The 25,877-nt window shown below is 35.4% G+C and overlaps 1 protein-coding gene across 1 annotated transcript in view; it reads left to right on the forward strand.

Annotated features, from left to right (window-relative positions):
• Positions 1-369: 369 nt before the first annotated feature.
• LOC145694698 (uncharacterized) overlaps positions 370-25,877 on the forward strand; it is a 73,603-nt gene continuing 48,095 nt past the window's right edge. Inside the window, exon 1 of the mRNA XM_081771225.1 lies at positions 370-851. The gene's annotated coding sequence lies outside the window, so the exon portion shown is untranslated. The remainder of the gene's footprint in view (positions 852-25,877) is intronic.

Consider the following 25,877-nt stretch of genomic DNA (forward strand, 5'->3'; position numbering starts at 1 on the left):
ATCTAAAGTAAAAGCTTTAAGTGAAACAACATGAAAAAAGAGGAGAGGCCAGAAAAACAGTGGAAAATATGTTTCCTATGTAATTATAGTTTCAAAAAAAATGCAAGGGAGTCACCTCACTATCTCAGTCTCGTACCATCATCATCTTGTAGAGAGAAAAAGAGGGGGAAAGCGCGAGAGTGGTATTAGTAGTACTGCTATAGTTTTGCAGAATGGCACAGAACATTAGTATAAGAGAAAACAAAGATGATAAGCTAAGCCAAAAAAAATGCATTATGAATCTCCTACCGCCCCCACTGGAAAAAGTTAAAATGTAAAAAAAAAGAGGACGCGGAGAGTGAAATTATTACCGCTTCCATGAGCTAAAGAGCTTGTTGTAGATTGTACGTAGTGTAGTGTGGTATTGTCACTAGACCGTAATAACAGATGCTGTAAGGCACTGGGTGTATCACATAAACGTATCTCGCACTTCTTCTGACAAGAGAAAATTGTCTTCCCTGTGCAACACAAATCTCCAGCACCCTTCCAACTTCGTTGCCTGTGCTGCAAGCGCAAAGCTGTCATATACTCATTTCTTTCATATGTTGTGTGTGTAAACATGTGTTTTTGTGCATGATATGTGTTTTCTCAGTGCTTGTATCTGCGAGATCTAGGACCTGTTTCTTGCTTTATGGTATATATTAGTAGGTCCAAATGATAATACAGTTACTAGTGAAATGATACTTCCAGATCTAATTACTACTGGAGAAGTTTCTGTGGAAATGTAGTGAATCAACTGGAACATTGCTGAAAGAAAGTTTCGTTTTGTCAACATATTGTATCATGAATGAGCTCCAACTGAACACATTCAGGTAAGGGTAAATGCTATACTACTATTTTTATCTACGATAGAATTATTGTGTGTTACAGTCTGAGTGATCTGGTTAACAGAAATTGCATAAAAAAACAAACGAAACATTTAGTCAATTTCAAGTCAGATTCGTATTTGGTATTTTGACAGAACAATTTGGTATCCTGTCCAAAAAAATGTCCATGCGTGAGGCTCTTTCTAAGAATCTTTCGTCTTTATAATTGAAATCTTACAGTTTTGCGTCCCACAATTATGCCTTGATGCTAAATAAGATAGATGGAATAAGAATGGAAGATAAAATGGGAGAACTACAATAAAGTTCACGAACATAACGCTGTCGACAACTAACTTACATGGACCAGGATCGAAATAGATACTCCTTGCACCAGAGGTGAGCGCTCTACCACTGAGCCACCGTGTTCCCAAACTTTCATATTCCGTAACAATTATCTGTTCTAGTATAATCTATCAATGTAGTGTATTCTACCCTCCCTTTTCTTCCTCAGCACGTATCTCTATAAAAGTTCTTCTTATTAAGAGTCTTCATCCCGGCGAAATTAAAATACCGCTAATTTTAAAGTAACTATGTGATATCTTCAAATAGATAAAAGATAATTGAAATATGGAACAAAAGCGCCCTAGACAATATTATTGTGCGTGAGGTACCGTTATCACAAATCACCTAGTGGCTTTCCGTTTTCAACTGTTTAGAAACGCGAAAATAAATGCTGATTTTCAAAATGGCTCGAAATCGAAAGCAGATAAGTGAGTCGTGATAACGGTATCTTATGTAAAATAATATTGTCTAGGGCACTGTTGTTCCACATTTCGATTATCTTTTATCTATTTGAAGATATCACATAATTACTGTAAAATTAGCGTTATTTTAATTTCGCCGGGATGAAGACTCTTAATAATAATAATAATAATAATAATAATAATAATAATAATAATAATAATAATAATAATAATAATAATAATAATAAAAACTAGCAGTGAGACGTGTTCACCACGAGAAGGAGTGTCATTTATATGGAGTGATAGTTTCCCAATTAATATTGGCACTCGAAATAGTAATAGATTTCTACAACTTCCTATTATAGGAGCAAGATTAAAGAGGAGTTGAAATATATTCCTGAGGCGTGTAATTAATTGCAGAGAACCACTTTTCGCTATTATAGTTCTTCTTCTTCTTCTTCTTCTTCTTCTTATTATTATTATTATTATTATTATTATTATTATTATTATTATTATTATTATTATTATTATTATTATTATTATTATTATTATTATTATTATTTTACTCTAGAGCGTTCAACGTTACAATCAGAACTGGTTAACTGCTTCCACTTCCGATTTGAATAGAGGGTTAAGAGAGAAGAGGACACATTCTTACAACGCAAAATCGATTCCACACAAAATCTTTTTTTTTTTTTTTTTTTTCATCTCATCGCTTTCGCTCAATGTAGATCAATACTGAAACTCTATCTCTTCCGGTCTTAGTAGAGAATTTAGGATAAACATAAAACATATTCTTTGGACGCGTAATTGGTTACAGAAAACCGCTTCTCGCTATGTATTACCGTTTTTACTCTATAGTGATCAACGTTTAAAGTAAGAAATGATTGTTTTCTACCACATCCGGTTTGAATATTACCTCCATTATTGGACTCGGTTCCTGTCTTTTGAGCCTCTACATCCTGGTAAAAATTGCTATTGGTCCATCATATGACTCTTCAGATTTCTTGTCTTCTCGACTGACGCGGACAGACATTTTTTGACTTTCAGACAAAGTGAACACAGTCGGTGAATCGAACTCAGAAGTTTCCAGCGTGTAAACCAGTGGAATAGAGCCTGTGTTGTCCAACCGAGCCCGTCCCTGGACGAGCTCGGCCACCAAATACGCAGAAATGATTAAAAACGACTGGAAGCTTTCGAAATGTGGCTGTGGAGAAGAATGGAGGAAATTAGCTGGTTCGAGCTGAAATCCAATGAAACGATGTTAGAAATGGTTGACGATAAAAGAACAATTTTAGATAGTATTAAGAAGAGGAAGAGAAACTGGCTGGAACATTGGCTAAGAAAGAAATGTATCATGAATGACGTGCTAAAGGGTATGGCGGCAGAAAAGACAGGAAGGGGGCGAAGGAAACTACAATTCAAGGGTAGAGAAGCAAAACCTGCTAAATCCATTTTTCAATTTTGTCAGGGAACGAAGAAAAACTCACGCCTTTACGTTTCAGAATTATTGAACAACTTGTTTTGTTCAGTGGTAGATTTCACTCATCTTCATTAATTAGTGAACATTAAATAAAAAAGAAAACGAAAAAAGAAAAAGAAAAGAAAAAAGAAAAAGAAAAGAAAAAAGAAAAAAAGAAATGTTCAACAATTCTGAAACATAAGGACGTCACTTTTTCTTCGTTCGTTGACAAAATTGAAAAATAGATTTAGAAGGTTTTGTTTTTAGACCCCTGAATTGATAGACGATATAAAAACAGAGAAGTCGTACGAGAAGACGAAGAAGTTAACGTAAGACCGTCGAGCATGGAAGCTTCTCAGTTGCGACAAGTGACTTGTCAATAATGGCAGAATACCTATGACCATTATTATTCCTTAGAGAGTGGGCTACCAAAGTTTGTTCGGATCCTACTAGTAGTTCCCGAGAAATAAAGTACCACAAACACACACACGTATACCTGCAATGAAACAATAAACTCTTGTATGTTCATGCAGGGAGCTAATAAAGGAATTTTAATAAAAACAAAGCACTTAAGTTTATTTCCACCTTTTAAACTTCCGTTTTTTATACGCGTATATATATATAGAACGTAAGGATAATTTTAGAAATAAATACCTCATTTTCATGGATCTTGTATCTTTTTTGTTTGTTTGTATATTTAGACTATTCAAAGATGACTTATTAGCTGGGGTTGGGTCGCCTGCAGCGGGGAGCAAAGGGGTAGTATTTCCCCTGGATTTTTGAAGAAGATTAAGTTGAAGAAATCTCACAGAAGCCAGAAACTTACTTGGTCGAGGATCGAATCAGGGACTCCACACACCAGAGGTAAGCACTCTGTCACTGAGCCACCGTGCCCCCTCCAATATGTGAGACATAGACCTACAGTTTATGGTGGAATCCGAATCACTGTGATGTGATCAATACTCTCCCAGCGGGAAGCGAACCCGGAAAGACGTGCATCAAAGACTCATACGCTTAGCCACTAAACTAGCAGGAAATCTTTTAGGCTATTTTGAATTAAAAGATCCAATATATTTCAGCTAAAAGTTTCTTGTACGCCTTATATCTGGAGAACCACGTATAGTGTAGCCAAACCCAAACTATCACTTAACTCAATATGATATGCATATTTTGAAGAAAGAAAAAAAACTTTCGTTTTGGGGGCCGTTCAAAAATTGTGTGGCCAATGGTTCAAAAATTGTGTGGCCAATGGTCCAAAAACTTCAATATATTTCAATCAAAAATTTTCTTGTACGCCTTATATCTGGAGAACTACATACTGTGTAGCCGATCCCAAACTACCATTTAATTCAGTATGGTGTGCTTATTAAGTAAAATAATACGAAAACTCGGTTTAGGGCTGTTCAAAAATTTTGTGGCCCCTGATCCAAACACTAATAGACAAGATCACAATTTTTTGATGCATTTTTCTTGATAATTTCTAAAATTCTTGGCCAATCCCGATCTTTTGATCCATTATTTTTTGAATCATTTCTAAAATTCTTGTTCGTTTTCTTTACACGCCAATTACATTGTGGAATTTCGTATTCCTTGATATACATTTAATAGTCTACTATTTCATTTATAAATATTAACATTATATTGTGCATTACAGAATTTAATTTTACCTAATTAGCAACATACAAATAGATTTGAAAAATAAGTCAGTAAATTCAAACCTTTCAAACCTCCCCCGTTTCAATAAAAGCAAACAAGTATATATATACAGGACCGGATCCAGAATTTTCTGAGGGGGTGCACCAAATAACTGCCATTACATTTGAATTAAATTTGAGTTTTTTGAATGCCTTTAGGCATCTGTAGTATGAATAAGGAATTGCCCTGGAAGTGCTAAGTGTCTGCTCTCAGTCCTTCAATCTTCAGAAAATTGACTGAAACTATTGATTTTGCAAAACTCACTGCTACCTTCTCACTTTAGGTAGTGTATATTTACAACGAAGGGGGGAGGGTGCACGTGCACCTTTGCACCCCCCTCAATGCAGCCGTATATATAAATCAATGCTCTTACTTTAGACAATACAGTGGTGCAGGCACTCAACAAGCTTAACATAATTATGAACTTTAAGAAAGAATTTATTAATAATTACTATTATTACAGTAAAGCAGTTATTGTCTTATGTCTTGTCTTGTAAGAAATCTTAAAAAGAAGAAGAAGAAAATCTTACACTGCTCAAACACCTTGAGATCAAAACAGAATTGTTATTCTTTGTATCTGAAAGTGAATCATTGTTTTCCTTTCGCTGTCCTGGTTGTAACCACAAACAAAATCCCGTTAAAGAGAAAGGACCTCAATCTTCTATTTCATTCCCAGAAACTTAAAAGTTGATCTTGCACTGATTACTAATGACACTTTGTTTTTGGAAGGGAAAACAAATACACGAGGCAAACGTTAGATATAAACATCCGTCAATGATGTCGTCATATTATTCAGATAAAATAAAATATTTGTCTGGGGATCTGAAACAATAATGGTGAAACAATAATTATTTGCGTCCTTAGAGTGCAAAGGTTCTAAGTCCATTTTTTTTTTTTTTTCGAAATTGAGATTTTTATACTATAGATGTCGTATGATGTGCTCTTTCACATGGCAGTAAGAAAGAATACGAAATCGTTATTGTTTACAAGAAATAATGAATTAAATATTGTTTTATGCTCTATTGTCCTCTTATGTCCTATGTCCATTATTTTTGCTCTCCTGTAAAATTTCTAAAATTGGACATAGAACGTTTGCGCTCCAAGGAACTCTCAAATACTGAAATAATAATCAATAATAACCTACGTAACATAAACACAATTTTTTCTTGCTTTTTTTTTTCTTTTTTCGGTTATGTGATATCAGTTATGAAGACAAGTTTAATTTTTTGAGAGGAGAAGCGGAGAAGGCAGAGGAATTTTTTTTTTGGGGGGACAGCTATTTTTTGTGTGTACATTAAAAGGATAGATTTATATTACTTGGGCTACCTAAGAATAAAACATATCTGGGAGGGCAGTGTCGAGGACAGAGCCACGGGGAAGGGGGAATCAGTACCTTGTAATTCTCAGGCATTGTCATTGTGTGGTTTGTGATCAACTCATTTGTTCTCGTCATTATTTGTAGTTTTCGGTATCAAAAACTTGTTTCCAGAATTTTTTCATACGAGGGAGTGGATGCTGAAATTTTTCGAGGGAAGTAGGGTCCACGTTTGATGAAAATTGACGTAAGTCTAATGAAAAAGTGAAAATAAAATAAAATAAAATAAAATCTTTCAGTTTTACATCTCACAGTTATGCCGGGTAGGCTAAAGGAGACGGTGATGATGAAAAATGAATGAAATGGTGGAATAAAGAAAGTGGGAGGAAACGAGAGAACCCCGAGAAAACCCAAGAACTCGGTTTTGTATTATTATTAGGGGTCTATTATTATTATTATTATTATTATTATTATTATTATTATTATTATTATTATTATTATTATTATTATTATTATTATTATTATTATTGAAAATCAGAAAGAATTCCCCAATTGAGTTCATCATTTTTCTTTTTGACATGTTTGTTTTTCGTAATGTCCACAATATAAATGTTTGGAATTCATGTATATTTCGTTCCTTTACCGCCATTATTTTTAATATACAGGAAATTGTTGCTATACACAAGAAAGTAAAACTGAAATATTTTATAAACTAAAAGCTGACTTCGAGTGGTAGAGAGCTATGAAATGAACAGAGCCGTAGCTAGGGGGGCGACAGCGGGGCAGTCGTCCCAAGCGCTGATAGCAAGGGGGTGCCGAACGAGCAAGGAAAAAAAAAAGTGTTGGAAAAGAGTAAACGACGCAGCGCCCCGTAAAGATACTGGCGCCCTATTATGTTGTCGATTTGAAAAGAAATAGATTTGGAAAAACTTTCTTGCTCGCTTCGCTCGCAATTCAAACGTTCCAATAAGCATTACATGTGTTTCCTTATTACTTAAAGAACGTTATTGCATATGATTTGATAATGACGATGTGATACACAGGGTGCTGAATAATGACTTATAGTATACGCAGTAGCGTTTCCAAAATCAGAAACGGTCAACGTCTGAAATACGGGTTCGACGTTTTGATGGTGATGAGCTTTCTTAGTTAATCACCCTTTTCTACACAATCGAATTAATCTCGATGGTGAGAATGAAAATATGAAAATGAGAGGAATGTAGAGACATACTGAAGCTGCTATTTGCGCGGGAATATTAACAATGAAAGTAAACAAGAGGAATAATAATTTTCGAACCTGAAGCAGTTGCAGAAAATGGGGCTTAAGTGGTGAGAACTTAACCCAAAATATTTTGTCTTTTTCAAAGACTGATCATGACCAGTGATTATGTATTTTTCATTGACATGAAATGCTTCCAATTTGAAATAATTTCTCCATCAACTACTTTTATCTCCAGGATTTCTTTTCCGTGCATATGTATTTAGTTCTGTTTTATCTATCTACATGCATACAAAACATGTGTGTTGGTGGGTGGGTGGGTGAATGTGTGTGTGTAAACGTATGTTAATGTATTTTTAATATGTTGATTAATAATAAGTAACCTTAAATTCAAAACTTTCATTCATTAAGAAATTAAGTAATTACTACAATTTCAAACATATGTAATAGCCAAACTATATTTTGGATTTTAAATACAAACATTAAACATATTCTTCACCTCCCAAACGATCAATATTGATAAATTCGCAAAGAAGGCTCCTTCTAAATTTCCGTTATCTATTTGACAAAATATTTTTTATTATAAAAGAACTAACTAAGTAACTCCACGGCCTATGGATCCCGCAAGTTCAATGTCGCGTTCATAAAACTGTTCCAATGACTTTAGTCATTACCCAACTGGATCCAGTTTCTACTTTGTATTCTTATTTCTAGAGATCCATCTTAATATTGTCCTCCCATCTGCGCCTACGTCTTCCTAATAGACGTTGTCCGATTGGATTTACAGTCAAAACTTTGATAGCGTTCCTACTTTCTTCCTTCCTGACTACATGACCTGTCCACCTGAGCCTCTTAGATTTGATGACTCTAACAATGTTTGGTAAACGGTATAAACTATGTAGTTCCTCGTTATGAATTTTCCGCCATTTCCCATTCCCGTTCCTCTTGGGGCCGAATATTTGTCTGAAAATTTTATTCTCAAATACTTTCACTCAGAGTTCTGCGTTCTGTAAGTAAGAAACCATGTTTCGCAATCATACAGAACAACAGGCATGATTATTGTTTTATATAATTTAAGCTTTAAATTCCTCGACAGAATTTGCGACGGCAAAGTATTTTGAACTGAATAATAACACGAATTCCCTGCTTTCAGTCCGCATATAATTTCTTCGTGGATATGATTTTGGTCTATTAATACTGACCCTAAATACTTGAAAGTATTCACTTTATCGAATGTATTATTTGATACTTTGACGCATCCATAATTTGCAGTATTACGATCACAACGAACTTCTATGTATTTAGTTTTCTTCTGTATTTACTTCTAAACCCATGTCTCTGCAAGCGTTTAATAAAATCTCCACATTTCTTTTTTCTATCATCTCTTATCGAATTTACAACATCAGCTTACACGATAACCTGATGAATAGTATTCAGCTATAGGCCCTGGTTGCTATCTTTGATTTCTCTTATAGAGTACTCGAGAATAAAGTTGAATAATAATGTCGACAACGTTTCTCCTTGTTTCAGGCCTTTTTCAACGTGGAAGCTTGTGGAAAAGAATTTTCCTACTTTGGGATTCATTTAAACATATTCTTAATTAATCTAACTTTTTTGGTATTCAAAATTCTACAAGAATATTGTACAATGTTTCTCTCCTAATATAATCGTAAGCCTTTCTAAAATCAATAAATAATTGATGTACAGTAGTATTGTTTTCTCATTTCTTTTCGAGTTTTTGTCGAATGGTAAATGTCTGGTCGATAGTTGATTGATTTCGCCTAAATCTACATTGATAATCTCTAAAATTTCATCTGCGTACATGTAAGAGTTTAATATATACGAGCGAGGTTGATACCCTTTCTTAAATTTGTTTATGTCCTTATACAAGTCACGAATATATATATATATATATATATATATATATATATATATATATATATATATTTGGTCTAGGAATTAATTCGTGCGGTTGGTACGCACACATTGAAGCTGTAGTACAAACACAAAATACATAAATACCTTAAGAAAAATATTGTCCATCGCTAGCCACCACTTTCGCCCATCTGTCAGGCAATGTACGGATTCCGTGGCGAAAGAAGTCCTCATCCTTGGAAGCGATCCAGTCAGAGACCCATGTTTCGATATCTTCTGAAGAAGTAAACCGCTGTCCAATCAAATCGTTGTTCATGCAATCGAACAAGTAGTAGTCCGAAGGAGCAACGTCTGGTGAATACGGAGGGTGGGGTAAAACTTCTCATCCGACATTTTCTAAATAGGTTTTGACCGGTTTTGCGACATGTGGGCGAGCGTTATCATGTTGAACAATAAGTTTATCATGTCTGTTCTCCCATTCTGGTCGTGTTCTGGCCAGAGCTTGCTTCAAACGCATTAATTGCCGTCGATAACGTTCTCCATTCATAGTTTCACCCGGTTGCAGCAGCTCATAGTACACCACACCTTTCATATCCCACCATATGCACAGCATAACCTTTGCACAGTGAATATCTCGTTTTGGTTGTGATGGACCTGGTTCACCTGGTTTCACCCAGGCCTTTTTTCGTTTAGGGTTCTCGTAATGGATCCACTTCTCATCACCCGTAATAATTCGATGCAGAAACCCCTTTCTGCTCTGTCGTTGAAGCAGCAATTCGCAAATGGTTTTTCGTCTTTCAACGTCTCTGTCTTTCAATTCATGTGGAACCCAATGTGACATCTTTTGAATCATTCCCATGGCTTTCAAGCGTTTGGAGACTGTTGTTTGATCAACGCCTAATGCTGCTGCAAGTTGTTCCTGCGTTTGACACGAATCCTGCTCGAGCAATGCTGTCAATTCTTCGTCTTGAAATTTTTTTGGCTGTCCAGCTCGCTCTTGGTCTGCCAAGCCGAAATCACCACTTCTAAACCGTGCAAACCACTTCTGACACGTTCGCTCAGCTAGAGCATGGTCACCATACACTTCCACCAAAATACGATGACTTTCAGTCGCACTTTTCTGCATGTTAAAGTAATGCAGCAGGACACCCCGCAAAAACACTTTATCAGGCACAAATTGCGCCATGTTCACTTAACTACAAACTGGTGTTGTTGACGCTTTAATCCACTGCCCTATACTACGAACGATACGCGATGACAGGGGTTTGCAACACATGTGTGGATACACGGAACTGTGGGACGCTCCGTTCGTTGCGCCATCTCTTGTCCACCCGCACGAATTAATTCCTAGACCAAATATATATATATATATATATATATATATATATATATATATATATATATATATATATATATATATATATATATAACTTTTATCTTCAAGTTCAATTATTTTAGCTTTCAAAAATTGCGTTTCTTTGTTCTAAGCATTTTAGAAGTTTCCCGTCCGTCTGGTATCGACAACATTTTGTGTAGTTACGCGTATATAGTTCGAATTTTATAGCCAATACAGTTTCGCTGTTTTCCCTTCTCCGCTAGTTTAGTACATTCCTAGTCGAACCATGGTTTGTTCCTACCTATTTCCGCGTGCCCCAATTTTTCTCTTGCTGAAATTTTAATGCTATCCCTAATTTGAATCTAAAAAAGAGAATCTATTCAACACTTAATCCTGGTATCACCCTCTCGTCTGGTTCTCCTCTAATTTCTTTAAACTAAACCTCTTCGTTTTCAGATGTTTGAATATTCTCTTTATTCAACGATTGTCTCTCTCTCTCAGTATCACTCTACAGATAATGATCAGCAGGGCCCGGATCTTGTTGACAAGTCAACTTTTTACTGTTACGCATAGGACAAGGCGAGTTCAAATAAAAACGTTATCCGTCAACTCAAGGTTCTAAAAGTATATATTTTTAGGGTCAACTTTTGGTCACTTTTTGCTGTTTTGAAGTTTCAGGTCATTTTTTAATATTTTAAGGTAACTTTCAGGTCACTTATGGTCTTTTTAGTCTTTTTCTTCTACATAAGGAAATTTTAAAATGTTTACAAATCTGAAAAATACAAAATTAGTTTCTTCCCCTGCTTTCTGACTATCGAGATGGAAAACTGCATTCCTAAAAAGCTAAAGAACACTAAGCTGTAGCTGGTTGACGAGGGGTGGGGATTACTAGGTGGCCAAAGAGATGATTTTGGGTTGTTGACCACAAAGGATGTGACACGTGAATAACTAAAAATGAATTAGAAGACGTACAACGATTTTAAACATGGTTTTATCTATTATTCTCGTGTATACAGTCTACACTTGCGAAATTCTATTCTTTAAGTGTGCTTCCTAGTTTCAACTCGGGAGTGAATTGACACTTTATGTATCAATGGACTGCAACTAACTGAAACAAAACTTTTGAAAATGAGTGACAAATGGTAATTAAAATCCAATAGATATTCAAAAAATGTCGATGTTTAACAAAATAAACTTTTAAAGAAAACGCAAATTTTAAGGTCAATTTTTGTGAATTTTAGGGTCATTTTACACTAATTTTAGTGTCATTTAATAGGTCACTTTTTAGAAAATTTTAGGTCAACAAGATCCGGGCTCTGGTGATCAGTGTCATAGTCAGCTCCTCTGAACGACCGAACCTCAATTACGCTAGACTGCCTTCTTGTATCTATTAAAACGTGATTAATTTTATTGTGTGTTCTTTCGTCTGGTAAGGTCCATATGTATTTATGAACGTCGCAATGTGAGAATTTTGTACTCTTCACGATACCCTATTTGTATGTTGCAAAAAAAAAGTTCACCAGTCTAACGTCATTGTCATTACTTTCGTTATGCAGACTTTTATTCCCTATAATCGATTTGAAAATATTATCTCGTCCTACCTTCGCATTGAAATCTCCTAATTGAATTTTCACATGGCATTTCAGGAGTTGGTCAAATATCCGTTCTACCTCTTCTTACATGTTAGTAAAAACTGTCTTTTATATCATCATTCTTATCTTTTGTTGAAACGTGTACTTTTAAAACAATATCATATCACCAACCCTTAAGAGTAACAAGAGAAAGTCTTATCATTAACAAATTCAACTTGTTTAATTGTTGATATTAAAAGAATCAAAATCAAAATGCTATTATACAAAATAAAATTACAAATTACAATTAAAACTTTAGAATTATTACTGGTAAAAAAATAGTGTCACAAATTTCGAACATTTTAAAATTCCATAGTTCCTAATGTATTGAAACTTCATTTCTTATCGATAGTATGAAACGTTGTAAATAGCTGTAAATTTCCAAGACTGTCTCCAAGTTGATTTGTATACAACCAAAGGTAGTTTTGTGCAGTTCAACAAAAAGTCCAAAAGAAGAATCTTGAAAAAAGATCTTACTTGTAAAAGAATACATAATGATTGTTTTTGGAAGTTGCAATGGTTTGTCCAAGCAGCTTGATAAAAATTCAGCGTAGCATAACAGAAGCTGTTTGTCTTATATGCAAACAAAGAATAGATAGGTATATAAAATAAAACGAAGGAAGGAAAAGCTTGGTATAGTAAGTGTAGAGGGCGCCGAATTGTACTTCGCACCGGGTGCCTAAATCTCTAGCTACGGCTCTGGAAAGGAATAATTTAATAAAATTCATTAAACATAGAGCATTGCAAAAGTACTGTATATAGTTGTATTTATAACTATTCTAACAGAAAATTAGATGAAATTTTATTTCATACTGATTTTTTTTTTAAAAAAAAAGATATCCCTACGACATAATCTGAATTATTAAATATTAAAGTTCTACCAAAATCGAATTCATGAAATATCAACATAACAGGAGGTCGAGAGGAGTTGCTACGTTTCATTTTAATATGAAATCTGGCCCAATACTCGGGTTACCCCTACACTTTATATAATTCTTTAGTACTGTGAAATATGTGCGAAAAATCGACTTTATGTTTATATATAAATATAAATTTAAAAATTGTTCAATTTCAAACAGGACAAGACTATTGTTTCTTTGACCCCACTGTCAACGCCCATGATAAGAATTTGTCAAAAAAAAAAAAAAAAAAAAAAAAAACTTTGACCAGATATCTGTTTGTGAGTGCAATGAGAGAGGTATACTCTCACGATTGATCCTCCCTCTCCGAAAACTATATCAAACTAAGAAAATTTAGAACAGTTCCAGACCCTAACACCTAATAATGTGGTGTGGATCTACTAGGCTTATATCAAATTTATACTACTGTGTATATTATCAAGCGACGACAATTCTTTGGAATGGATGCCCTTAAGGGTAAGGAAGATCGATGATAAGGGCAAGTAAATGATGATAGAAGAATTGATGGAATGAGAACGTGGGAGGAAACAGAAGTATCCCGAGAAAACCCATGGACACGATGTTGTCCACCATATACTTACTTGGCCGGGAATTGAACCAGGGACCTACCTGCGCTTTACTACTAAGACACCGTGCCTTTAGAAGATATACTATAGTTATACGCGTATTCACACTTCTCTATTTTACTACTGAAACAGCATTAATGAATAATCTCAAACTCTATTCTGAAATATATTGTTATTAAATAACTTAATTTGTTTTTCGATTGATAGTGTAGCACCATTATCCTTTAAAATTTTGCGACAATAGGTTTCTGATCTTATCACAGAAGAATTGAATAATATTCAGGTTTATAAACAATTTTACAAGTAGTATAGGCGTCACTGGCAGTAGAGACTAAGCAACAATGGATTCAATCTGGTACTACACGGTTTATATTTTTCTTATATAGTACATAAATAATAATAACAATAAAATAATAAACTTTTCCAGCAGAAAAGAAACTATCAACTGCATCAGATTGGCAATGGACGACATAAACCTCACATTTTAACATAAATTTCATTTTTAACATTTTCTCGATAACTACGCATGATAATTCACCTTCAAGATGTCATTTTATTAATCTCGATGTGGTCTATTGACTGGTACATGCCTGATCTTTTCACATTTTTTTCGTTAAATGCTAATAGGATTGTAGAATTTCTAACCGGTTGAGTTTAAAAATATTTGTTTCATTAACAAAGGTATACAAAACGTGGACTTATAACTAGATGTGAGATTCAAACCACATGAATTGTCGCCGAGAATCGAAGCCAAATCTAGTGTATTAAAGAATGATATTCTAGCCATTTATTCATGGAAAAAGTCTTCTAGTGTTATGGGAAAATTGGTGGTGAATCGGTACTATATTAATATCTTTTGCATGTTTAATAAAGCCACTTTCCTTTCTGTCTACTGTGTTACTTTATCAATCATTATATCATTAATTTGGATTTGTGTCATTTAGCCAACATAAAAACATGTTGCTAGTATAAATAAAATAAACCTATGAGGCTTGAAAGCCTTAGATGCAAATGTATTGTTTGCAAATTCCATAACGAAGATGACGGTAGATATTTAAATATCATATACAGTATATTACTAGAAACTAATAAAGTAAAAATGACAACTTTCTGACTCAATACTTTCACATTTGATTGGATAGGCTTCAATAGATCACTACAGCTTCCGAATAGGAAGTCCTGTAGTACGAATATCATTTTAATGGCACTGAATTCACGTCTTGTAGTCACCTCATACTGTTCTACAATCATAACTTTAACCGGAAATATAAAGGTATTCGAAGTTCGTGAAGTGATATTGCTCACAGATTGCTCATCTGAACGAATACAGTAGGTTGCAAAAAAACACCTGATATAATCAATATATAATGGATAACAAACACATATGTCTTAATTAAATGGCTTAATGTCCAATCAAAAGTTTGCATACTAGGTCTACCGTTATGGACCTGAGGGGCTGCGGTAGCTCAGTGGTAGAGCGTTCACCTCTGGTGCATGAGGTCCTTGGTTTGGTCCCAGCTCGCATCAAGTGAGCTTTGTTGTGGACACACACCGTGTGCTTGGGTTTTCTCGAGGTTTTCCCTTTCCTTCCACTTTCTTCATTCTACCATTTCATTCATTTCTTATCATCACTGTCTCCTTTAGCCTAGTCGGCGTAATCGTGGGAAGTAAAACTTAAAGATTTCATTTTTATGGACCTCGATACACTAGTGATCTAATCAACGTCCATATATATAGATCCATAACGTAAATTTTAAAAAACAAATAATTATTAACTTCTAGTACTCTATACAAATCTGCTCGCATTGCCCAAAATTCCGAATTTTTAATTTCCCGGGTAAGAATTGAATTTTCGGGAAAATGAAATATCATTTATTGATGTACTTTTCAATACGAATCGAATGATACTCGTTTCGTCCCAGTCGATAACTGGTCCCCATTTCTCAAAATCCCGAATTTTTGTAAATTTCCTGGGTAAAAATTATTTTTTTTGTGAAAATGCCATACTAATTTTTAATCAATTTGTCAGTACGAATCGAATGACATTCATTTCGGCCCAGTCGACAACTGGTCCGCATTGTCCAAAATCCCGAATTAATTTCCGAGGTAAAAATTGAATTTTCTGAAAAATGCAATATCAGTTATTGATCTACTTGTCGATACGAATCGAATGATACCCATCACGTCCTGGTCAACGACTGGTCCGCCTTGTTCAAATTTTTAATTTTTATTAAGTTCCTGGGTAAAAATGGAATTTCCGGGAAAATGTGACACTAATTATTGGTCTTCTTGTCAATACGAGTCAAATGGTACCTATCACGTTCCAGCCGACAGCTAGTCCCCATTGCGCATGTCGTCCTAAATCTATAGTGCAACAATCAAGTTGCGAGTTTCGTTAACCAGTCGCCAACTATAAGCTCTGTAAAATAATTTCCAGAAGGGGATGGCCAAATTTAAGCCTATGCTTCTAGTTTTTAAATTAGTGATGGTTAGACCACTATTGCACCCAGATCCACAATTGCTTCTGGTGTTTGGTGTTAATAATGGTGGTTGTTGTAAAATGTTGCAGGCAGGTAGCATAATGACATCTGTTCATATGCAATCTACTCTGTCTCTCTCTCTCTTTCTATATATATATATATATATATATATATGTGTGTGTGTGTGTGTGTGTGTGTGTATGTGTGTTTATAAAGCAGATGCCTTTATTGTACTTCTTGCTTTTTCCTGTCTCCATAATCTCGTAGAAACATGTCTTTTCATGTGTTACAAATGGTGATAACCGTGTAACATATAAAACTGCACTAATAACAAGGAAAAAGCATAAACATCATACTTTCGTTGTTTCGTTTATGTCCTGATAACTAGTAACAATATGCTACTCCAGTATTGATTATGTAGAATAAACAAGTGTCATGCTTTGATCAAAAAGGAGAAATATATTCTTTGAAAAAAAAATTGTTGTTAATGTTGAGCTGTAAACTAAATGTGAATTACACTACGTTTACTGGAAGAAAAAAAAATGTTTCATCGCAGTTTTTCTTACAACTAGAGTTCAACTTGTAAAACCTTTGTTGTTTCAATTTGCTGTCCGGTAAGTAACGAATATCCAATCGATAAATTATTTTATTTTAAAAGGAATAACATTTCAAGGTTACTTCAGCCGTCATATGATTGATGTTACCAGTGGCGTAACTAAGGACTTGGGGGCCACCCCGAAGACAACGTGGAATGGGGCCCCTTCTCTACGTCCTACATCACGATTTGGGGCCCCGTAATGGCTTCGGGTCCCCCCGCAATGCGGATTCTGCGGGGCCCTTCTTTACACCCTTGGATGTTACTCATTGCAACGAATTGAAAGAATGAAGTCATTGCATCTCAGAAATGTGTATACATATTTCTACAATAACACGTTGTCTAAGAAACATAGTATGACACGAGAAAAGAAATCGTCAGAAATTGTTTATTCCGTAACCTTCCTGTAATAACGCTGTGAAATCTTAATGAAATCATGAACACTGTCGGTCATAATTCCTAAACTGAGGACGTCCAATCGATACATATAATTGGCGTCATAGTACCGCAGTTTAAATATGTACTTATAAGATCTCTCTAAGAAGAATGACATGCATAATAGAGAAACACTAATCAAAGAAGTTGGTAAATAATCAAAACTTTACCTTTATAATCGTAAGGTACGAATTTCATGTCTAGTCATGTTCAATGAGTATTTTCATGAAGTTTTCTTGAATTCCACCAAACAGATCCCACAATGTACCTTTATTACGTATACTACTTGAACCCTGGCAAAAACCTTTCTTATTTTTAAGTCTTCAATTGCTAATGTAAAATTGTCGTCTATCTGTATCTTTAAATGTAAAAATTTGAGAACAGTAGGCATTTAATTACACAGTTTATATAACTCATGACAGAAGTTATATGCTGTATTTAAAATATTTCTTTAATGTACTTTTAGCATTAAAAAAAAGTAAGATTTATAATAATTAGTCTCAAAGCATATCTATGTAGACCAGGGTTTGATTAACCCATCTGGAGGCCCGGAACTACAAAGAATATGTGGGCCCTGCTGACTTCACCTACTTCACTTAATACATTTCTGTGAAAGTACAATAGGAAAGTTAAGGGAATATGTTTCATATTTTTGGTCATATTTTATTTTATGATGATGATTGTATCTTCATGATCCTTTTTAGATAACCAATTGAGATTTTCATCAGAATGGTGGCCCCTGTCCACCTGGAGGCCCGGGGCTATAGCCCAACTAAGCCCCTTCTTTAATCCGGCCCTGATGTAGACCTACAAACCACATAAAGAGAGCATTGAGTTCTAAATATTTTTAAGTTTATTTTCACCATAAACGTTAATCATTTTTTTGTTGCTAAGTTTAGTCTTGTTTATGACGCAGTACGATGACTCAATGGTTAAAGAGTTAATTTCTAATGAAATGGAACACGGAAAGTTTGATCCAAGTGAACATTACTTCGTCGCATTAGAACCAGAGGAACGTAACTCCAAAAATGTGGTTTTTCGTTTTCTTTATGTTTAGACACAATTTTGAAAGTCCCGCTTGCTGTAAATGGAACATAACGCCATCTGTTCTCCTTGTTGATCATCTGCTGTAATGTATCTCAATTAGTATGTAATTAAAAACACATCTCTCTAAGAAAATAATATTTTTGTTCTCTCGCCTGTAAACCTACGAAAATGGAGTTACGTTCATCTGGTTCTCATGTGACGATTTGAGTCTTTACTGCTGACAACTATATCTAGGTGAGCTTTCGGAAAAACTATATTTCCATATTTATTCAACTTACTGTTTATTGCATCATTATTTACAGTTACTATCCTACCATTTCCTTTATGTTTTAGAATTTTGTCATGTTGATGATACTCAATTAGCATATCCAATTTCGCATTCTTACATCATAATAGGCATGTAGCACTTTCATGTTAAAAATGTTTTAATGAAATCGTGTTTATAAAATCGCATCAGAAGTCATTTCCTGTCAGCTTTTATTGTTTTGCCTCAAACATAGTCCTAACAAGAAATATGTTTCTAAACGATAATTAAATTCACACTAGACCCTGTCGAGCAGGCCTTGCTTAATAGTGACAGTTACCACTTTGGTTCTTCCTTTCAGTAGTTCATATTATCGACATTATTACGGTACCCAATTTTTTTTTTTTACAAAACCTCAGGCGTAGAAATCCAGTGGCGCGAAGTTGAAAGAACATCCAGAACACGTGAAACAATGCCAGCAAACTAAAGTTGTGCTCCATCGTGCTGGAAGGTAGTTTAAAGGTGGTGTTTCCATGGCCTCAATTTTGGGGAAAACAAATATTTCCAACATGTCCAGTCCAGGTACGAATTTGCTCTTCGGAAAGTCATTGTACCACAACAGTGCCTGCTCTACCTGCAAGCCATTCATGATACAGCATCAAACTATATGGTGTATCATTCAACCACCCATCTTGCTCCCGAAATTAGAAGATTTTATCCGTTTTCTGGAACTTGTTATTCAAATTCATCTATTTCAAAATTAATTTTCCAAAAATCACTTTTAAATGTTTTTTTCGTATCTCAAATCCTACCTAAAACGACTTCTTGCGTGAAATACAATTTCATTTATATGCCGTATATCAAAACATATGTATGCAAATTTCATAGCTATAAGCTGAGTCTTTCAAAAGAGTTACTAATAGTAGGCCTGATGGAAAATCTTTGAATCAACCTACATATCATTCGGAACAAAATTATTTAAAACACCGTCTTACACACAGTTTAGAAAATATGGAAAATATTTGTAGAAAATTTCAATTCCTAGAGCAAGAAAATGTTTAATCTCTTTTCCCACCCTGTTCCATGTCGAGTTTCAGAAAATTCCGTCATGAAGATATAGTCTACTCTCTGAGAAGAAAATTTGTACGAAATTTCAGTTTCCTCCATCCAAATCTTTCGCAGATCTATTGAACATCAAAATGAGGTCCAAACCTACCACAACATTCTGTCATAATATCAAGCTAGGGCTCAATAAGGAAATTTGTACATACGTTTTCAAGTCCCTACGCCAAATGTTTCGAAAATCTACTGAAGAGTAAGAAAAAGTTCAAAGTTTTTTTCTCTCATCTTGTTATCAGCGTATTGTTCAAGGAGAACGTTTTAACAAAATTAAAGTTCCTTCATCTAACAGTTTTCGAGACCTGGAGAACGGTGAAGAATTACGCAAGCCTCCTTTCTTCTCATTTAGTTATGTTCGTAACAGAACACTGTTTTGAAAATATTTGCACAAATGTTCAGTTTTCTGTGTCCAATTGTTTCGGAGATGAACGGTAAAAAAAATATTTTAACCCACTTTTCTCTATCCTGCGCACCTAGAATTCCTGGCATAGAATTTCTTAAAGATTCATTCTACTTTCAACCTACAGTCCAAGGTAACATTTCTATAAAATTTCAAGTACCTAAGTGGAAATTAAGCCTCTTTATTAAGCACACAATTCGTAAAATTACATCTCACTCTGAACTTGGGATACGTGAAGAGTATTTATACGTAGGTGTAAGAGTTTGCATCTAATAGTTTCGGATATTTGGTAAACGGCTAGAAAAACTCTAATACACTTTCCTTTCTTGGGGATGTAGATCTTATGATCAACCAATGGTAAAGGGAAAATATGTGTTCAAAGTTTCAAGGTTCTACATGTTGATTTTGGAGATCAGGCGAACAGCAAAAAAAAAGTCATTCAAGCACCTATTCCTCCTTAGGATACGAATTTTGCAAAACCCCGTCTTATCTACAGACTATGGGGATGTGAATAAATTTATACAAAACTTTAATGTTATTACGCCTAATAGATTGGGAGATGTGGTGAACTGCAAAAGCACATCCTGGTCCCCATTCCCCTTAGGATTCACATTTCGCAAATCCCGATGTTATCTACAGAGAACATATATATAAAATTCGAATGTTATACGTCTAATAGGTTTGGAGATCTGCCGAACGGCCGAAAAATCATTTAAGCCCCTCAGAATAAGAATTTCGCATAACCCCATCTATCTTTAACCTATCGTGCAAGGAGAAAACTACTGCAAAAATTTCAATGTTCTACACCTAATAATTTGGAGATCTGCCAAAAGGCAACCCATGCTAACTCCCCTTAGAATACACATTTCGCAACAACACCAACAACAACAACAACAAAAAGCTCTTATCTATAGTGTAGAGTGCAAGGAGGACACTTCTTCAAAATTTCAAGGTTCTGCGCTTAGTAGTTTGTGAGGTCTGTTGATCAGTGGACTCTTTTATATAAATATTGTACAGATAGTTATCAAAATAACAGAAATACCTATAATTGAAACATTTCAGATGTCTGGGTTGACAACGGTGAGGATTTGATCGCAGCACCGGACTGTTGGGGATTATGTGTCTACGTGATAAAACTCTGTACTACGTGAGGAGCATTAGAGCAGAAGTGTACAGTGAACTGAGCAGAGTGTAAAATGGGAGACCTCTATGCTTTCCAAAGAGTGCAAATTGTTGGCGCTCGGTTATGTGATTCGAGCGTGACAAATGTAGTAAATGTAGTGAGTGTATCGGGAAGGACAGCGTCCCAGGTGATGACGGCCTACAAAATTCACAGCGAAACCACTTCAGCGAAGGGAACAGTAGTCGGAAGAAAAGCGGTGGTGAAAGGTCCTGCCGAGCATTAAAAGAAATTGTCACTAAGAACTGTCGTACGACTGCAATACCAGTGACGGAGGCAATGCAAGCAGCACTTCTCACATCCTGTGTAGATGATTATAGTCCACCGCGAGTTGTGTTGCTATTAAGGGAGAAACCACTAATAAGAGATAATCAAGCTTTAGCATGACGCCAATGGTGCTGTGAACACATGGACCGCTGATGACTTTGAACGTGTGATATGATCGAATAAGTAATCGTTTACCTTATTTAAACTACGGAGCGTGTTTATGTGTGGTGGACGCACAAAGAAGCTTATGATTTGCAGTGTCTCTGATGTTTGTTTTGTGATGTGTGAACTGCAAATATCCTGGTTATCATTCAATACTATGCTGACTCCTACCGGTCGCGTCACTGTCCATGATTGTGTCGCCATTTTAGGGGGCATGTACATCCTATGATCCAGACGTTGTTTCTGGTCAATGAAACCATATTTCAGGATAACAATGCGCCTATTTACATAAAAGAGCTGTTGCGGCATAGTTTGAGAAATATCGAGATGAAGTTGAATACCTCCCTTGGTCCGCCCAATTCCCAGATGTAAACATAATTGATCATGTGTAGTCCGTTTTTGAGGCACAAATTTCGCACAGATTTCCGCCCCTACTCTCTGTATCTCTCTTTCTCTCTCACACGAAACTGAATGATACACTGCATGCGGAATGGTTTAATATTCCACTCGCTACTATTTAGATCTTTATGACTCAATTCCATGTTGCATCAAAGCTGTTCTGTGGACAGAAGGTGGTCCACACTTCCAAATTAATCTAGTGAAATGCACTTTTTGCAGATGTCTCTATTATTTTCATAGCCATCTGTATATACAATAGACTACAAACTCACTGGGGGCACATTTTTACTTTATTTCTTATGTAATAATGAGGTGTGGTGATTGTGTATCCCTCGGCACTGTGTACCTCCCCTCTAACTCAACGACCGCAAATGTTCTCTCTCGGCTTTACGAATTTGAACTATTTTCAAGCAACACCACACATAACAATACCGCAATTTCACTGACGTAACTAGGAGAGGCAAACTGAGCTTGTGCTCCGGGCGGCGGATTGGTGTTCGCAAAACTGGGCAAAGATTTATTTTCACTATAAGGCAAGAAAACAGTTTTAGCAAACTAAAGATCATCATAAAATATTACCTCAGAAACTTAACACGACAACAACGACTCACCAACCTAAGGATCATATCCATAGAGCATAAGTTAGCTTCAAAGCAACCTTTTGACAATATTGTTAAAACCTTTGGAGACAAAAGAGTTCGCAAAGTGAAAAGTTAAATTTTAGTTCCGGGCTTTTGTGTTTTCAATTAACTCACATTAATTTAAGAGATTTGTAAAATGCTCGAGTATAATACATAAATATACAGCTTGACTGTTTGTCATAATTAAATATTATATTTTAAAGCGACAAATTGTAGATTTATTCTACACATATGCACATCACATCGTGATACGTATAGTTCCAAACACATTGTGATTTGCAGTTACTATGATAAGACAATGAGAATATGTCAAGCATGGTATTCTCAGATTATTTGGCAATCAAATACTAATTAGTTTGGTGTTTTATCTTGTACTAAAAATTAAATTATGTACTGCAATTTTGAAATCAAGCTTTACCACTTAAAGGAAAAATGGAATAGGAGAATTACTGTGAGATGCCAATATCAAATGTAGTCAGGAGGCGTTTTTGTTTAATTGGTCAGGGGAGGAAGGGGGGGGGGGGGGCGCTAAGTCGAGTTCTTGTCCCGGGCGACAACTAGCCTAGTTGTGTCTCTGCGCAATTGTCGCATACTCTTATCAATATAGTCCATTGAACTATTTTATTACATGTTGCCATGGAAAGATAGATGTTTGAATTGGATTTTAACGTCCCTTTTCATCATTGAGGTAAATGAGACGTGAATAAGCTTTCAGTGGAGAATGAATCCGTACGTCTTTCTTCAAAGACACTTGTAAAATATAGCCACGAGGAGAATAACTAAAAGTAAACGAGACAATATTCCCCCCCCTCTGGTTCAGATCGTTATGAACATCTTTAAAATCCAAAGATTTCTTTTTACTTCTATTTTACTACAATACCGGCTTCATTAACCATATAATAATCTTAGAATATGATGTGTATCAAAATTCTGGTCCATACGAAAAATGGAAAGACATCGAACTTGTTGGAAATAGATGGTTTTCAATCTAAAATGGTAGATTTTACCAATCGCACCAGCCATTTGGGGTCTACACTGATAACAAGACTTACGGTAAAAGAAAAGTTTCCAGTGCAGTAGGATGTTCAAACGGAACTTACGGGCACGTAGAAATGATACAGGGAGTGTGCACATTGTAATTGAGGGAACCTAGAGCACCTAATCAATTTTTCAATAATGCTGCATTGTTGATATAGTGAAGACACAAGGGAACAGGCTGTTGAACTGACAGCTTTGCTTTCTCATTTAACAAAAACGCACCTTACCAGTGTGTAGCCCCAAAGGTGGTGTGATTGAAAAAAATCCACCATTTTGAATTAAAAACAACCCTCTTTTTCGATTATTCGTTTCTTTACTCAGAATGGAGTAGACCTATATTTGCGGACTTTTCATACATCCTGTATAAGTTCAAGATATTGTAAACCTGTTTTTTTTTTAACGTAATTATACTATTTCTTAAAATATATAATTACGTAAGTGGTTTGTAAATTACACCACCTATTCCTGTTTCTTCCTTTCTAACTCTTAATATCTGTATCTTTCCTTTTCTTCCTAACACAAGTTCCGAAAAAGTATTTAGAAAAGTAAGTAAAGCTTGTCGTTGGTATATGAGAAATGTTATTTACACAACACAGTGTGTCTTTTTCTTTGTAATTTTTTTCGGTCTAGCGGTAGCGTATTTAGAACGCCTCCATGATGGAACCGCCGTGCAGGTGACACCTGCTTGCTTACTGACACTTTCACTTTGTTCAAGCACCTGCTACATACAATCTTCCAGGACAAAGGTCACGCGAAGAGAATTCTGTAATGATGCCGTTTCATGTTTGCTGAGGTTTTAATCCACATAATACATCCTTATGGTGCGGAAGCATATTCATACGACACGTGGCATTTTTGCACAATGGAGACGAGTTATCTGATGATATTTTAAACAGAAGGAAGGAAATTCACGAAGAACTACATGCAACTTACTTTCATTATGACAGATGTGGAAAATGAACATGAATAAAGGATTGTATATACACATTTTTAGAGTATTTAGGTGTTTACTGCCCCTTATTTAATAAATTACCATTATAAACTCCCCGCCACGAAAGCCTCAAAGTGCTTAAGCCGACGGTCTATGATTTCAAATCACTGTTGTTAGTTTCATAACAGCCAATTTCCCGTTCGAAACCATGAAGCTTCCCGATCAGATGCAAAAATCTCCCGCCTACTAAAATAGATATTTCTGTGGCTTGGGTCTAAAAAGACCTATGTCACTTTTGGACGAAACTGAAATGTTCGGCAAATTTTAACACCTATAAATGGATATTTTCTTGTGCAAGAAAAGCAAATGTTAATATGAATATTGTGTGTTGACATTTGCTTTTCTTGCACAAGAAAATATCCATTTATAGGTGTTAAAATTTGACGAACATCTCACTTTTGTCAAAAAGTGACATTGGCCCTTTTAGACCCAAGCCAGAGATTTCTTCTGGTCATTGAAATATTGCAGCGACGTCTCGTGTGAATGCCAAAAAGCAAACATACGAGATGATTATGTCCAGGAGCGTAGCCAGAAACTCTTGTTGGGAGGTGTCCAAACTTTGGCGAGGTCCAATACTAGAAACCACTACATCTATGTAATATTGAACGGGTATTATTCTGGACTCGAAAAGACGATAAGTAATTGACAAGGTTTCCACCTATATTTTCAGGAATAATGAAAGAACTAGATTTCTTTTGTAAGGGAAAGAGTACAGACGAAGTGTAAGATCAAATTTTCGTGCTACATCAATTATTTCCCTGTTAAACAAGTATAGTTTTATTGAGAAAGGGCACAAATGTATGTTGAATTACAAAGTTTGAGAGGATTCGAGCCCGGTGATCCCACGTGGATGCGCTCCTGATTATGTCCCCACTTGATTCAGAAATTACAATTTCATCGTACGTACGTATACGAAAGAAAAGAGGTAGCAGGTTAAATATTTCTGATGTTCATTCACGGTAATTTCCCAACATGGTTTTAGTCCTTTCTAGTTTCGTTTTGTATCTTCTGGTTTCAATCTAACTTCCCTCCTGTTTCGTGAGGTTAGATGGATAGAAACTACACTAAACTTGAGATATATGCGTGTATGTCTGAGTATGTATATGACAAAAAGTGAACAAAACAAATGAACAAAAAACGCGAGGTAAACAAGGTTAAGAATGTTAGATTTTTCCATTTTCAGTCCATTTTAAATAAAAATTCCCGTATTGCTCCCAATGTTCAGAATTTGAGATTTTACGAGAAATTTATCACCAACTGACAACACTGCCT

The sequence above is a fragment of the Thermobia domestica genome, chromosome 1 (assembly GCF_964235325.1).
Source record: "Thermobia domestica chromosome 1, izTheDome1.hap1.1, whole genome shotgun sequence".
Classification (NCBI taxonomy): Eukaryota; Metazoa; Arthropoda; class Insecta; order Zygentoma; family Lepismatidae; genus Thermobia; species Thermobia domestica.